A 13322-nucleotide genomic window follows, 5' to 3' on the forward strand; every position below is an offset into this window, starting at 1 on the left:
TTTGAAAAAGGAAAATTTAAAAATGCTAAAACTCCTATTAGGCAATCGCAAGCCCAAAAGGTAAGCATGCCTAAAAGGAATGAAGCCTTTAAACATCCTCCTCAACATGCTTCATTTAGAAATTATAATCACAATGCATATAGATCAAAAGATGTTGCATTTAGGAAACAACCTAGGCAACCATTTAGAAACATGCCTAGGATGCATAATCCAAATGTCATATGCCATTATTGTAATAAAGTAGGTCATATAGCACCCATATGCTTTACTAGAATTAAACATATAAACTTTCGTAGTCAAGATACGAGATGGGCACCTTATGGGCATTATGCTCATACTAACCATCAAGGACCCAAATTCACTTGGGTACCTAAATCCCAATTTTAATTATGTTGTAGGTACGTGTTGGAGCTAAGGATACAAATTGGTATGTTGATAGTGGATGCTCCAAACACATGACCGGCGATGAATCAAAGTTCACCGCAATAGAGCCTACAAACGGAGGAAACGTGATCTATGGAGACAACAACACCGGCAAAGTAATCGGCGTTGGAAAAGTTGATTTTGATGAAAATGTAGAAAACTTCGATTCACTAAGTTTGAATGGTGAAGACAAAGAAAAAGATTTAAATGAAGCCTCTACAAGCTCAACAAAGGATAGTGTTCAAGTTGAAGAAATTGAACCATCACAAGCACAAATAAATGCACTTCCAAAGGATTGGCGTACTTCAAAGGATCATCCTCTAGACAACGTCATTGGTGATGTTTCGAAAGGGGTAACAACTCGATCCACTTTTAAAAATTTATTTGCATATAGTGCTTTTGTTTCTCAAATTGAACCATCTACCATTGAGTCCGCAATTAATGATGAACATTGGGTTATGGCAATGCAAGAGGAGTTTAACCAATTCAAACGAAATGACGTTTGGGAATTGGTGCCTAAACCAAGTAATCAAACAATTGTAGGAACAAAATGGGTTTTTAGAAATAAACTCGATGAAAATGGTACAATTGTTAGAAACAAAGCTAGATTAGTAGCTAAAGGTTATAATCAAGAGGAAGGCATTGATTATGACGAAACTTATGCTCCCGTAGCTAGATTAGAAGCAATTAGGATGTTACTTGCTTTTGCATCCTCTTATAACTTCAAACTTTATCAAATGGATGTTAAGAGTGCCTTTCTTAATGGTTTCATTAAAGAAGAAGTATATGTTGAACAACCTCCCGGTTTTGAGGATTATGAAAATCCTAACCATGTTTTTAAACTCAAGAAAGCTCTTTATGGTCTTAAACAAGCTCCAAGAGCTTGGTATGAACGTTTGAGCAAGTTTTTAATAGAAAAGGGTTTTAGAAGAGGGAAGGTTGATACAACTTTATTTATCTTGATTGAAAACAAAAATATCCTTTTGATACAAGTTTATGTCGATGACATAATATTTGGTTCAACTAACGAATCACTTTGCAAGTTTTTCTCAAACCTCATGCAAAGTGAATTTGAAATGTCCATGATGGGCGAACTCAACTTCTTCCTTGGTCTGCAAATCAAACAAGGAAAAGAAGGAACTTTCGTTAGCCAAACCAAATATTGCAAGGAATTGCTCAAAAGATTCGGAATGGACAATGCTAAGGCAATGGACACACCAATGAGCACTACTTGCTACCTTGACAAAGATGAACAAGGTAAAAGCATAGATGTAAAGAAGTATAGAGGAATGATAGGATCATTACTTTATCTAACGGCAAGTAGGCCAGATATCATGTTTAGTGTATGCATGTGTGCGAGATACCAAGCTAATCCTAAGAAATCTCACTTAAGTGCGGTGAAAAGGATTATGAAGTATCTCATAGGAACATTAAATGTTGGATTGTGGTATCCGAAAGGATCCACTTGTGATTTGATTGGTTATTCTGATTCCGATTTTGCCGGTTGCAAATTGGATAGGAAAAGCACTAGCGGCACTTGTCACTTGCTAGGAAACTCTCTTGTTTCATGGCATAGTAAGAAACAAGTAAGTGTAGCCTTGTCTACCGCCGAAGCCGAGTATGTAGCCGCCGGTAGTTGTTGCGCCCAAATTTTATGGATGAAACAACAACTTATGGACTATGGACTCATGCTTGATCACATTCCTATCAAATGTGATAATACTAGTGCAATAAATTTAACCAAGAATCCGGTTCAACATTCAAGAACCAAGCATATTGAGATTAGACATCACTTCATAAGAGACCATGTTCAAAAGGGTGATGTGGTTATTGAATTTGTCGAAACCAGTAAACAACTAGCGGACATCTTCACTAAACCTTTATGTAAAGAAAGTTTTTTTAACATCCGAAATGAACTTGGTATCTTGGATTCTAATCTAATATGATTTGTTTGAATTCATTGTATTTATATTGCTATTTTTGTATCTCTTACTAACTTAAGCATTGGAGATATCCAATTAGCCATTGTTTTGTAGGTTTATGAGTTGATGAATGAGTGATTAATCTTGAGGTAGATTGAAGAATTTGAAGATTATAAACAATGGAGGATCAACAAATTGAAGTTTATCATGGTTTAAGTGAGTATATACATAATGAAACTCAAAGGATTGAAGAAAGAACCACCAAAGGATGAAAATTTGGTGACTTTGGGCAAAATGATGTATGTTGCATCGATGCAACCAAGCTCTGCATCGATGCAAAGCACACGACGTGCTATGTGCATCGATGCAAAGCCTATTGCATCGATGCAAACTCGACCAAATTGCACAAAAACACGTGAATTTGGCATTTTTGAGCAACAAAACCCCACTTTTTCATCATCTTCAACCTCACAACTCATATCCCCAAATTCAAACCTCCATAACCTCCAAAACAAGCTCACATGTAGCTTCATACAACTCACAAAACTTTGATACCCACTACAAACAAACTACATATTTGAAGTCCCCACATTCTCCTCTACAAAACCCATAAAACAAAATCATCAACAATGCCTAGAATCAAGAGAACCATGAAGAAGTCAAAAAGCTCTTCAAGTGTGGTTCCACCTCCAAATAATCATCCTTTGGCAAAGTACTTTGCTTCTAATGAAGATCTTCAATTCTATGAGGCAAGGCTCGCCGGAAGAAAGGAAATTCCTCCGAGGTATTTGGATCCGACCCTTCTTGTCATTCATAAGTTTGATACTCTTAAGGCTATTCTAGTTCATCAAGGTCTCATGGATTTTGTTCAAATTAAGAGTAAATATTATCCGGATTTAGTTGTCATAGCCTATAGTACACTCATGATTGAGATTGTTGAGGAAGATGAATCAAATTTCACATTATTCTTCAAGATAGGAAGAAAGGATTATAGGCTAGATGGTGATGAGTTAGCCACCATTTGGGAGTTGCCAAATCAAGGTGACTTGTTTCAAGGTGGTAAGACCCCAATTGATGAATGGGGTTATTCAAAGGAAAATGCCATGCATTTATTCAACCTTGTACAAGGAGCTCACTCAAAAATTAGTTGCAATTCAATGAGTGCGGAACATAGAACTTTGTTATATCTAGTCACCTATGTATTGCAACCTAGAATATCCGGGCATGCGAATGTAAATGATGAAGATTTGATTGTCATGTGGGCTATGATAAATGGGATTAAGATTAATTGGCCATACTTTATAGTACAACATATGACTAGGCTCAAGATGAAGGATAGGAATGGTGGATTAGGATTCCTTTGCCTATGGTCTAAAGTCTTTGATTATGTTGGTATTGATGTATCAAATGAAATTGCCAAGGAAGTACCACCTCAGTCTTGTATCAACACTCATCTTCTCAACAAAATGGGAAGAAGAAATGTTGATGAACAAGATCCTTAAGAGCAAGCTCCCCCACAAGCACCTCAAGCTCAAGAACCACCCTCCTTAGTTGATGTAATGAGAGAATTACAATCCATCAACCAAAACATCCAAAGGATTGAAGTAGAGCATGGTAGGCAACTTGAAGCACTTAATCGTCGTGTGTCTCGTGTAGATCATCGCACGGGTCGCTTGGATCGTCGTATTGATGACTTATATGAGCATTTCGGCATCCACCTACCATATGAAGAGGATACTGATGATGATGAAGACCAAGATTGATTGTCTCCTCTTCATCAAGTCACTTTTTATTGCTTTATGCTTATTTGATTATATGAATTGTTAAACTAACTCCTAGTAAGCTAAGGATTTCTATTATGGTTTAAATACTTTGATATTTCCTTCATAATTTTGTTTAATGATTAATGCTTGTATGCTTTTTTGGTGAATAACTCAAAATAGGCTTGGTACCCCTATTTTAAGTTAATGTGCATGCCTTGATACATTTCATTTCTTTAGGGGGAATTATGCATGCTTATTATATATAAAAAGAGGAAATCAAATTCTTTTTGAAAGGGGGAATATCTCATACTTGAGATTAATAGAGAAATTGAACTTAAAAATTCATTGTTTTATGCATGCTTCTATGACACATTTCAAACTCCTTTCTTTTTGATAATGTCAAAAGGGGGAAGAAAAGTTTGAGGATATTTGAAGTTTTGAACTTTTGAAAAAGAAGAAGTTTAAGGATTTGAAAAGAAGAAATAAGTTTGCGAAACAATGATTTCAAAAAGACTTCCGCTAAGCAAAAACTTTGATATCTAAATCGTTTTCTTTGATAAACGCCCTTTAAAAGAACAAATGCACATATTTAGGGGGAACTCCTGCAAAATTTTTTTTGTGAAGTCTTCTCCAAAGCTTTCTATAAAACAAAGTGCATTATTGTTGCTTTCAAAATCATTTATAAATACATATCCTCAAAATTGGTTTGTCATTATCAAAAAGGGGGAAATTGTAAATCATGTTGCTTGTATGCGAAGTTTGTATTCGTAGGTTTTAATGAATGACAAACCAACAAACGACATGAAAGACAAACCAAACAAACAACTTGAATGATCAAGCATGTTGAAAGATCAACCAACATTCAACGTTGAGGAATGAAGAGTTGAAAGCAACACAACAACAACAAGAAACTCAAGTCCACAACATTTGAAGACAAGTATAGTGTCTTAGGACTTAGGTAACTTCTTGTTAAGAACCAACTGCTAAATCTCTCAACACACACTCACAAAATGTTTTGATGCACATCTTGCAACTCGACGCTAGCCAAATGGTTTAAAACTTGTTTTTCAAAGATACAAAAGCATAGGAATTGACTCCAACAAGTTTGAGATCAATCCTAAGCATTTTGAAGTGATTTTAAGCCATTCTTTAAGGTTTGCATCGATGCACACTCATCTTGCATCGATGCAAAGCATGCAACGACTTGTTGCATCGATGCAAAGATGTTTGCATCGATGCAACCTAGCTGAAAATTCAAATTTCAGCGTCAAAGACACATTTGCATCGATGCAAAGTGTTATGCATCGATGCAAATAATTCAAAAACATAAAAAACGGCTAGTTTTGACATAAAGGCTCCATCCCATTAATTCCCCAACGTTTCTAAGGTTTGGGGAATCTATAAATGGATGGATTGAAGCCTTATTTCACAATTTTGAGTATTTGGAAACTATCTTGTTCATATTCTTTCATTCTACACATTTTTTAAAGTGATATAATACACAATTTGAGAGAGCAATATCAATTGGTTCAATAGTGCTAAACTTGTAATCATACACTCTTCTAGAGAGTACTCATTTCATCTCAACAATTCTTTGAGAATTGTTTTCTTGTACACCTTGTAAATTGGAGTGTGATCTCCAAGGTTGAGTCAAGAGTTATAAACACTATAGTCGGTGAGGATACCAAAGAGGTATACTAAATACTCAAGGCAAATCTTAGAGAAAGGTATCTCTGAGTGGAGTGGGTTAGTATACGAGTGGTGATCATATACCGTGAGGTGTTAGAAACTAAGGACTCGAATTGTAAAAGGTTTTGCGCGAGCACCTTGAAGCTTGGCAATAGTGGAACTTCTCAATTGCGATTGAGAAAGAAAGTGGACGTAGGACAAGGATTGTGCCGAACCACTCTAAATAGCGTTTGCATCTCTCCAAACTCATCTCTTCAATATTATTGTCTTTTACTTTTGAGCAAATAAATTGTGATCGAAAAGTAGCTTCGTAAGTACTTAAGGAGTGGCTTAAGTCCGATTGGGGAAAAGCTTGATCAATTTATTTGAGTTGGTGTCTATTGGAAAGTAAAAGCTCCTTATAAATGCTTAGCAATTGAGTTAAGCTCTTGGAAAAATACTAGTACAATAACACTTATATATATTGTCTTTAACTTTCGCAAAAAGATTCATTGTTGTTGCATTACTCAATTCACCCCCCTCTTGAGTAATTGTGCATAGGTTCTACATTAGTAAATGAATAAATAAATAGAATAAGATGAGAGAGAGAAGTTTTTGAAAATAATTTTTGAAAAGGAGTTAATGATTTTTGAAAATTAAAGGTGAAATGAAATTAAAATTAAAATTTAAAATAATTAATTAATTAAAAGAATTTTGAAAAGGAAGGAGACATTTTCAAAAATTAGAGGGGAAAAGTAGTTAGGTGGTTTTGAAAAGGATAAGAAACAAACAAAAAGTCAATTAGTTAGTTGAAAAAGATTTGAAAATCAAATTTGAAAAGATAAGAAGATAAGAAGATATTTTGAAATCAAATTTTTGAAAAAGATAAAATTTTGAAAAAGATATGATAAAAAGATATGATTAAAAAGATATGGTTGGAAAAGATTTAATTTTTAAAATTAAAATTAATTACTTGACTAACAAGAAACTAAAAGATATGATTCTAGAATTTAAAGATTAAACCTTTCTTAACAATAAAATAACAAACTTCAAATTTTTGAATCAATCACATTACTTGTTAGTTAAGTTTCGAAAATTTGAAATAAAATAAGAAAAAGATTTTGAAAAATTAAATTAAAATTTTTGAAAAATAGTAAGAAAAATGAAAAAGATTTGATTTTTTGAAAAAGTTTTGAAAAGATAAGGTTTTTAAAAATTGAAAATTTGACTTGACTTACAAGAAATAACTAATTTTAAAAATTTTTTTGACTAAGTCAACTCAAATTTTCGAAATTTTGAGAGAAAAAAAGGAAAAGATATTTTTTTAAAAATTTTTTTATGATGAGAGAGAAAAACACAATTATGACCCAAAACATGAGAATTTTGGATCAAAACACATGATGCATACAAGAACACTATGAATGTTAAGATGAACACCAAGAACACTTTGAAGATCATGATGAACATCAAGAACATATTTTTGAAAAATTTTTGATGCAAAGAAAACATGTAAGACACCAAACTTAGAAATCTTTCATGTTTAGACACTATGAATGCAAAAATGCACATGAGAAACATCATACAACACAAAACAAGAAAATTTAAAGATCAAACAAGAAGACTTACCAAGAACAACTTGAAGATCATGAAGAACACAATGAAGCATGAATTTTTGAAAAATGCAAGAACAAGATGAATATGCAATTGACACCAAACTTAAAATATGACACAAGACTCAAACAAGAATCACTTAAAACTTGGTGCACGAAAATTGCAATCACACCTTTGCAATCCGCACAACTAACCAGCAAGTGCACTGAGTCGTCCAAGTAATACCTTACGTGAGTAAGGGTCGAATCCCACGGAGATTGTTGGCTTGAAGCAAGCTATGGTTATCTTATTATTCTTAGTCAGGATACCAATAGAATTCTTTAGCTTTAATTGTAAAAAGTGAAAGTGTTTGGAATAAGTAATTGTTACTCAATAATGGAGAATATGTTGGAGTTTTGGAGATGCTTTGTCTTCTGAATTCCTGTAACATAATGCTTCCTCACTTTCAAACATGCAAGGCTCCTTCCAAGGCAAGCTGTATGTTGGGCGTCACCGTTGTCAATGGCTACATCCCATCCTCTCAGTGAAAATGGTCCAAATGCTCTGTCACAGCACGGCTAATCATCTGTCGGTTCTCGATCATGCCGGAATAAAATCCCTTGATTCTTTTGCGTTTTTCATCACGCCCAACAATCGCGAGTTTGAAGCTCATCACAGTCATTCAATCCCTAAATCCTACTCGGAATACCACAGACAAGGTTTAGACTTTCTGGATTCTCATGAATGCCGCCATCAATTCTAGCTTATACCATGAAGATTCTGATTAAGGAATCTAAGAGATACTCATTCAATCTAATGTAGAATGGAGGTGGTTGTCAGGCACACATTCATGGATTGAGGAAGGTGATGAGTGTCACGGATCATCACCTTCTTCATAGTGAAGCGTGAATGAACATCTTAGATAGGAACAAGCGTGTTTGAATGGAAAATAGAAATAATTACATTAATTCATCGAGACGCTGCAGAGCTCCTCCCCCCCAACAATAGAGTTTAGAGACTCATGCCGTCACAAGGTATATAATTCAGATCTAAAAATGTCATGAGATACAAAATAAATCTCTAAAAGTTATTTAAATACTAAACTAGTAACCTAGGTTTACAGAAAATGAGTAAACTTGGATGGATAGTGTAGAAATCCACTTCTGGGGCCCACTTGGTGTGTGCTGGGGCTGAGACTTAGGCTTCTCACGTGCCTAGGCTGTTTCTGGAGTTGAACGCCATGTTGTAACCTGTTTCTGGTGTTGAACTCCAACTTGCAACCTGTTTCTGGCGCTGAACGCCAAACTGCAACATGGAACTGGCGTTGAATGCCAGTTTATGTCATCTATCTTCGCGAAAAGTATCGACTATTATATATTGCTGGAAAGCCCTAGATGTGTACTTTCCAACCCAATTGAGAGCGATCCAATTAGACTCCTGTAGCTCCAAAAAATTCATTCCGAGTGCAGGGAGGTCAGAATCCAACAGCATTCGCAGTTCTTTTTCAGCCTAAATCAGATTTTTGCTCAGCTCCCTCAATTTCAGCCAGAAAATACATGAAATCACAGAAAAACACACAAACTCATAGTAAAGTCTAGAAATATGAATTTTTCCTAAAAACTAATAAAATTATACTAAAAACTAACTAAAACATACTAAATTCTACATGAAATTACTCCCAAAAAGCGTATAAAATATCCGCTCATCAGAACACCAAACTTAAACTATTGCTTGTCCTCAAGCAACTAGATAAATAAAATAGGATAAAAAGAAATCAAGAAGCAATAATATCTCAGAGTTTTAAGTGAAGCTCATATTCTAATTAGATGAGCGGGACTAGTAGCTTTTTGCTTCTGAATAGTTTTGGCATCTCACTTTATCCTTTGAAATTCTGAATGATTGGCATCCATAGGAACTCAAAATTCAGATTGTATTATTGATTCTTCTAGTTCGGTATGTTGATTCTTGAACACAGCTACTTTATGAATCTTGGTCGTGGCCCTAAGCACTTTGTTTTCCAATATTACCACCGGATATATAAATGCCACAGACACATAACTGGGTGAACCTTTTCAGATTGTGACTTAGCTTTGCTAAAGTCTCCAATTAGAGGTGTCCAGAGTTCTTAAGCACACTCTTTTGCATTGGATCACGACTTTAACCACTTAGTCTCAAGCTTTTCACTTGGACCTGCATGCCACAAGCACATGGTTAGGGACAGCTTAATTTAGCCGCTTAGGCCTGGATTTATTTCCTTGGGCCCTCCTATCCATTGATGCTCAAAGCCTTGGATCCCTTTCACCCTTGCCTTTTGGTTTAAAGGGCAATTGGCTTTTTCTTTTTCTTTATCCAATGATTCCTTGTTTTTTTTTCACTACTTTTTTTTGCTTCAAGAATCATTTTCATGATTTTTTCAGATCATCAATAATATTTCTCTTGTTCATCATTCTTTCAAGAGCCAACAATTTTAACATTCATGAAATTCAATATAAAAAATATGCACTATTCAAGCATTCATTCAGAAGACAAAAAGTATTGCCACCATATCTAAGTAATTAGAATTCTTCTTATTAAGAACTCAAAAAAAAATATTGCCTCTTTATTCGAAAAATCTACTATTTTATTCATGTTTAATGATGATGAGAAAAATAAATTATAGCTTAACTGGAAATAAAATCAAAATAGATATACTAATTACTACTACTCCTATATAACTTCTAAGGTAAATTCCTATAAGAACAACTATCAGAGAATTAAAGCTAAGATTAGGACTCAACAACCTTTATTTTGAGAACTGGATGTTCCTCTAGTCTGTGGGGTGCTTGGTCCTTCAAGAGATAGTTTTTGATGCTTCAGTTCCTTTAAGTCACGCCTTTGCTCTTCTTGTTCCCCGAGCAATTTGCAAAGCATGCTATTTTGATTATTCTGTTCTTCCTTTATTTGGTCCATAGCTTCTTTCAACTTGGTAACAGATGCTTCAAGATGCTCCCAGTATTCAATTTGAGGGATTTCCGGGAGGAATTCCTGTGCTCTCATCTTGATGGGGTCATCCTGCACTTGTTGTTTTTCCATTGATATTTTGGTGATTGGTTGCTCAGCTGAGATATACTCAGTTATTCCCATCTTCACTCTAGCATCTTTGCAGAGCATAGAAATTAAGCTTGGATAAGCCAATTTGGCATCTTTGGAGTTCTTGTTTGCGATTATGTAAAGTTCACATGAAATCAATTGATGAACTTCCACTTCTCTTCCCAACATAATGCAATGGATCATCATTGCTCTTTTAACTGTGACTTTAGAACAGTTGCTAGTGGGCAATATAGAACGCCCAATGAAGTCCAGCCAGCCTCTGGCGACTGGTTTGAGATCTTCTCACTTGAGTTGATTTGGGACGCCCTTGGTGCTGGTGGTCCACCTGGCTCCAGGGATGCATATATCCTCTAGAATCTTGTCCTAGCCCTTATTTGTTCTCATCATTCTCCTATTAAAGGAGTCTGGGTCATCTTTCAGCTGAGGTAGCTTAAAGATCTCCCTAATTTTATCAGTGTGGATGTGAACAATCTTTCCTCTGACCAAGGTTCGATGGTCATAGAGGGCAGTTCCAGATATTCTCTGCCTGTCTGTTTGCCACAGATTAGCATAGAATTCCTGAACCATGTTTCTTCCCACCTTTGTCTCAGGATTAGCTAGGATTTCCTAGCTCATGTTTCAAATTTGCTCTTGGATCTCCGGATATTCATCTTCTTTCAGATCGAATTTGACTTCCGGGATCACTGACCTTAGACCCATTATTTTGTAGTAATGGTTTGAATGTTCTTTGGTTAAGAACTTCCCTTGATTCCAAAGTGGTTTTGGAATACTCTCTTTCTTGCCTCTTGGAGTGGGTTATTTTTCTTTAGGAGCCATGATCTTAGTGGGTATGGTTTAGTGATCACGGATAAACACACCAAACTTAGAGGTTTGCTTGTCCTCAACCAAAAGAAAAGAAAGGAGATCGATAGAAGGAGAGCTTATTTTTGAATTGTTGAAGAGATGGGAGAGGCCGAAAGTGGATTGAAAGGGAAGGGGTGGGTTTTCAAAAATTTTGAAGAAAGATAAGATAGAAGATGTGATTTGTAAAAGATAAATATGATAGGAAAAAGATATAATTGAAATTTGAAAAGATATAGAAGATATTTGAAAAAGATAAATTTGAATTTTAGAAAAAAAAAAGATTTGGGATTAATTTGAAAAGATAATTGAGTTTTGAAAAAGATTTGAAAAGTAGTTGGATGGGATTTGAAAAAGGATTTGTGTTTATGAATTAAGATACATTTGATATTTTTGAAAAAGGGATTTTAGAAATTAGGATTAAAATTTTTGGAATTGAAGGATGAGACTTTGTAACATGTTTATGCAAGGAATCATGAATTGAAATATGAAAATTGAAAAAAAATGTGAAGAAAAAACGAAATTACCTCCTCCCCACAATCTTGGCGTTAAACGCCCAAATACTGCATGTTTTGGGCGTTTAACGCCCATTTGTAGCTTCTCCTGGGCGTTCAACGCCCAGCTGTTGCTTCTAGCTGGCATTGAAAGCCAGGAACTCCTTTGTCACTGGGCGTTTTTCTGCACGCCCAGGACGATATAAATATGGCGTTGAACACCTAGAAGGTGCTTCTTTCTGGCGTTCAACGCCCAGAAGATGCTTCTTTCTGGCGTTTAACGCCCAGATGACTATCCTTACTGGCGTTGAACACCCAGTGAGTGCTTCTTTTGGGTGTTCTGCACCCAAAACAGCTCTTACTAGCTTTTTTTCGCACCAGTGAGCTTCTTTTTGCTATTTTTATCCTCTGAATCCTTCTGTAACTCTGTGAATTCAAGCAATTGCTATTTTACCTTGAAGATAATTAACATAAGCCTGTAAAAATCAATTAATTAACAAATAAGCTTTGTAAATGGCTGGGTTGCCTCCCAGCAAGCGCCTCTTTATTGTCTTTAGCTAGACTATTACTGGGTTTTTAATCAAGCCTCAGTTTTGAGCATTCTTGCTCAAAATTGCTTTCAAGATAATGTTTAACTCTCTGTCCATTAACAATGAACTTTTTGTTAGAATCATTATCCTGAAGCTCCACGTATCCATATGGTGACACACCTGTAATCACATATGGACCTCTCCACCGGGATTTCAATTTTCCAGGGAATAATCTGAGCCTAGAATTAAATAGCAGAACTTTCTGCCCTGGCTCAGAGACTCTGGATGATAATTTCTTATCATGCCATCTTTTTGCTTTCTCTTTGTAAATCTTTGCATTTTCGAAAGCATTGAGTCTGAATTCCTCTAGCTCATTTAACTGGAGCAATCCTTTTTCTCCAGCTAACTTGGCATCAACATTTAGGAATCTAGTTGCCCAATAGGCCTTGTGTTCCAGTTCTACTGTCAAGTGACAGGCTTTTCCATACACTAGCTGGTATGGAGAAGTTCCTATAGGTGTCTTGAATAAATAAATAAAATAAATTCACATCATCTCCCTTTCTCCATTATGGACTTAAGTGGAAATGAACAGTCCAGAAGGACTCTGGGGTCATATGCTAACCCCACTACTGCTTCATATGGGAGTAGTATATGTATACCCTCCATTGGAGTTAATAGTTTTGAGTTGAACCCTCAGCTCATTATCATGGTGCAGCAAAGTTGCCAGTATTTCGGTCTTCCACAAGAAGAACCTACAGTGTTTCTGGCACAATTTTTACAAATTGCTAACACAATACATGATAAAGAAGTAGATCAGGATGTCTACAGATTATTACTGTTTCCATTTCCTGTAAAAAACCAAGCTAAAAGATGGTTAAATAACCAACCTAAAGCTAGCATAAAGACATGGAAACAGCTGTCAGAAAGATTCCTGAATCAATACTTCCCTCCAAAACGGATGACACAGCTAAGGCTGAGCATCCAAGGCTTTAAACAAGGAGA

Source organism: Arachis stenosperma, chromosome 5, assembly GCF_014773155.1.
Source record: "Arachis stenosperma cultivar V10309 chromosome 5, arast.V10309.gnm1.PFL2, whole genome shotgun sequence".
In the NCBI taxonomy this organism is placed as follows: domain Eukaryota; kingdom Viridiplantae; phylum Streptophyta; class Magnoliopsida; order Fabales; family Fabaceae; genus Arachis; species Arachis stenosperma.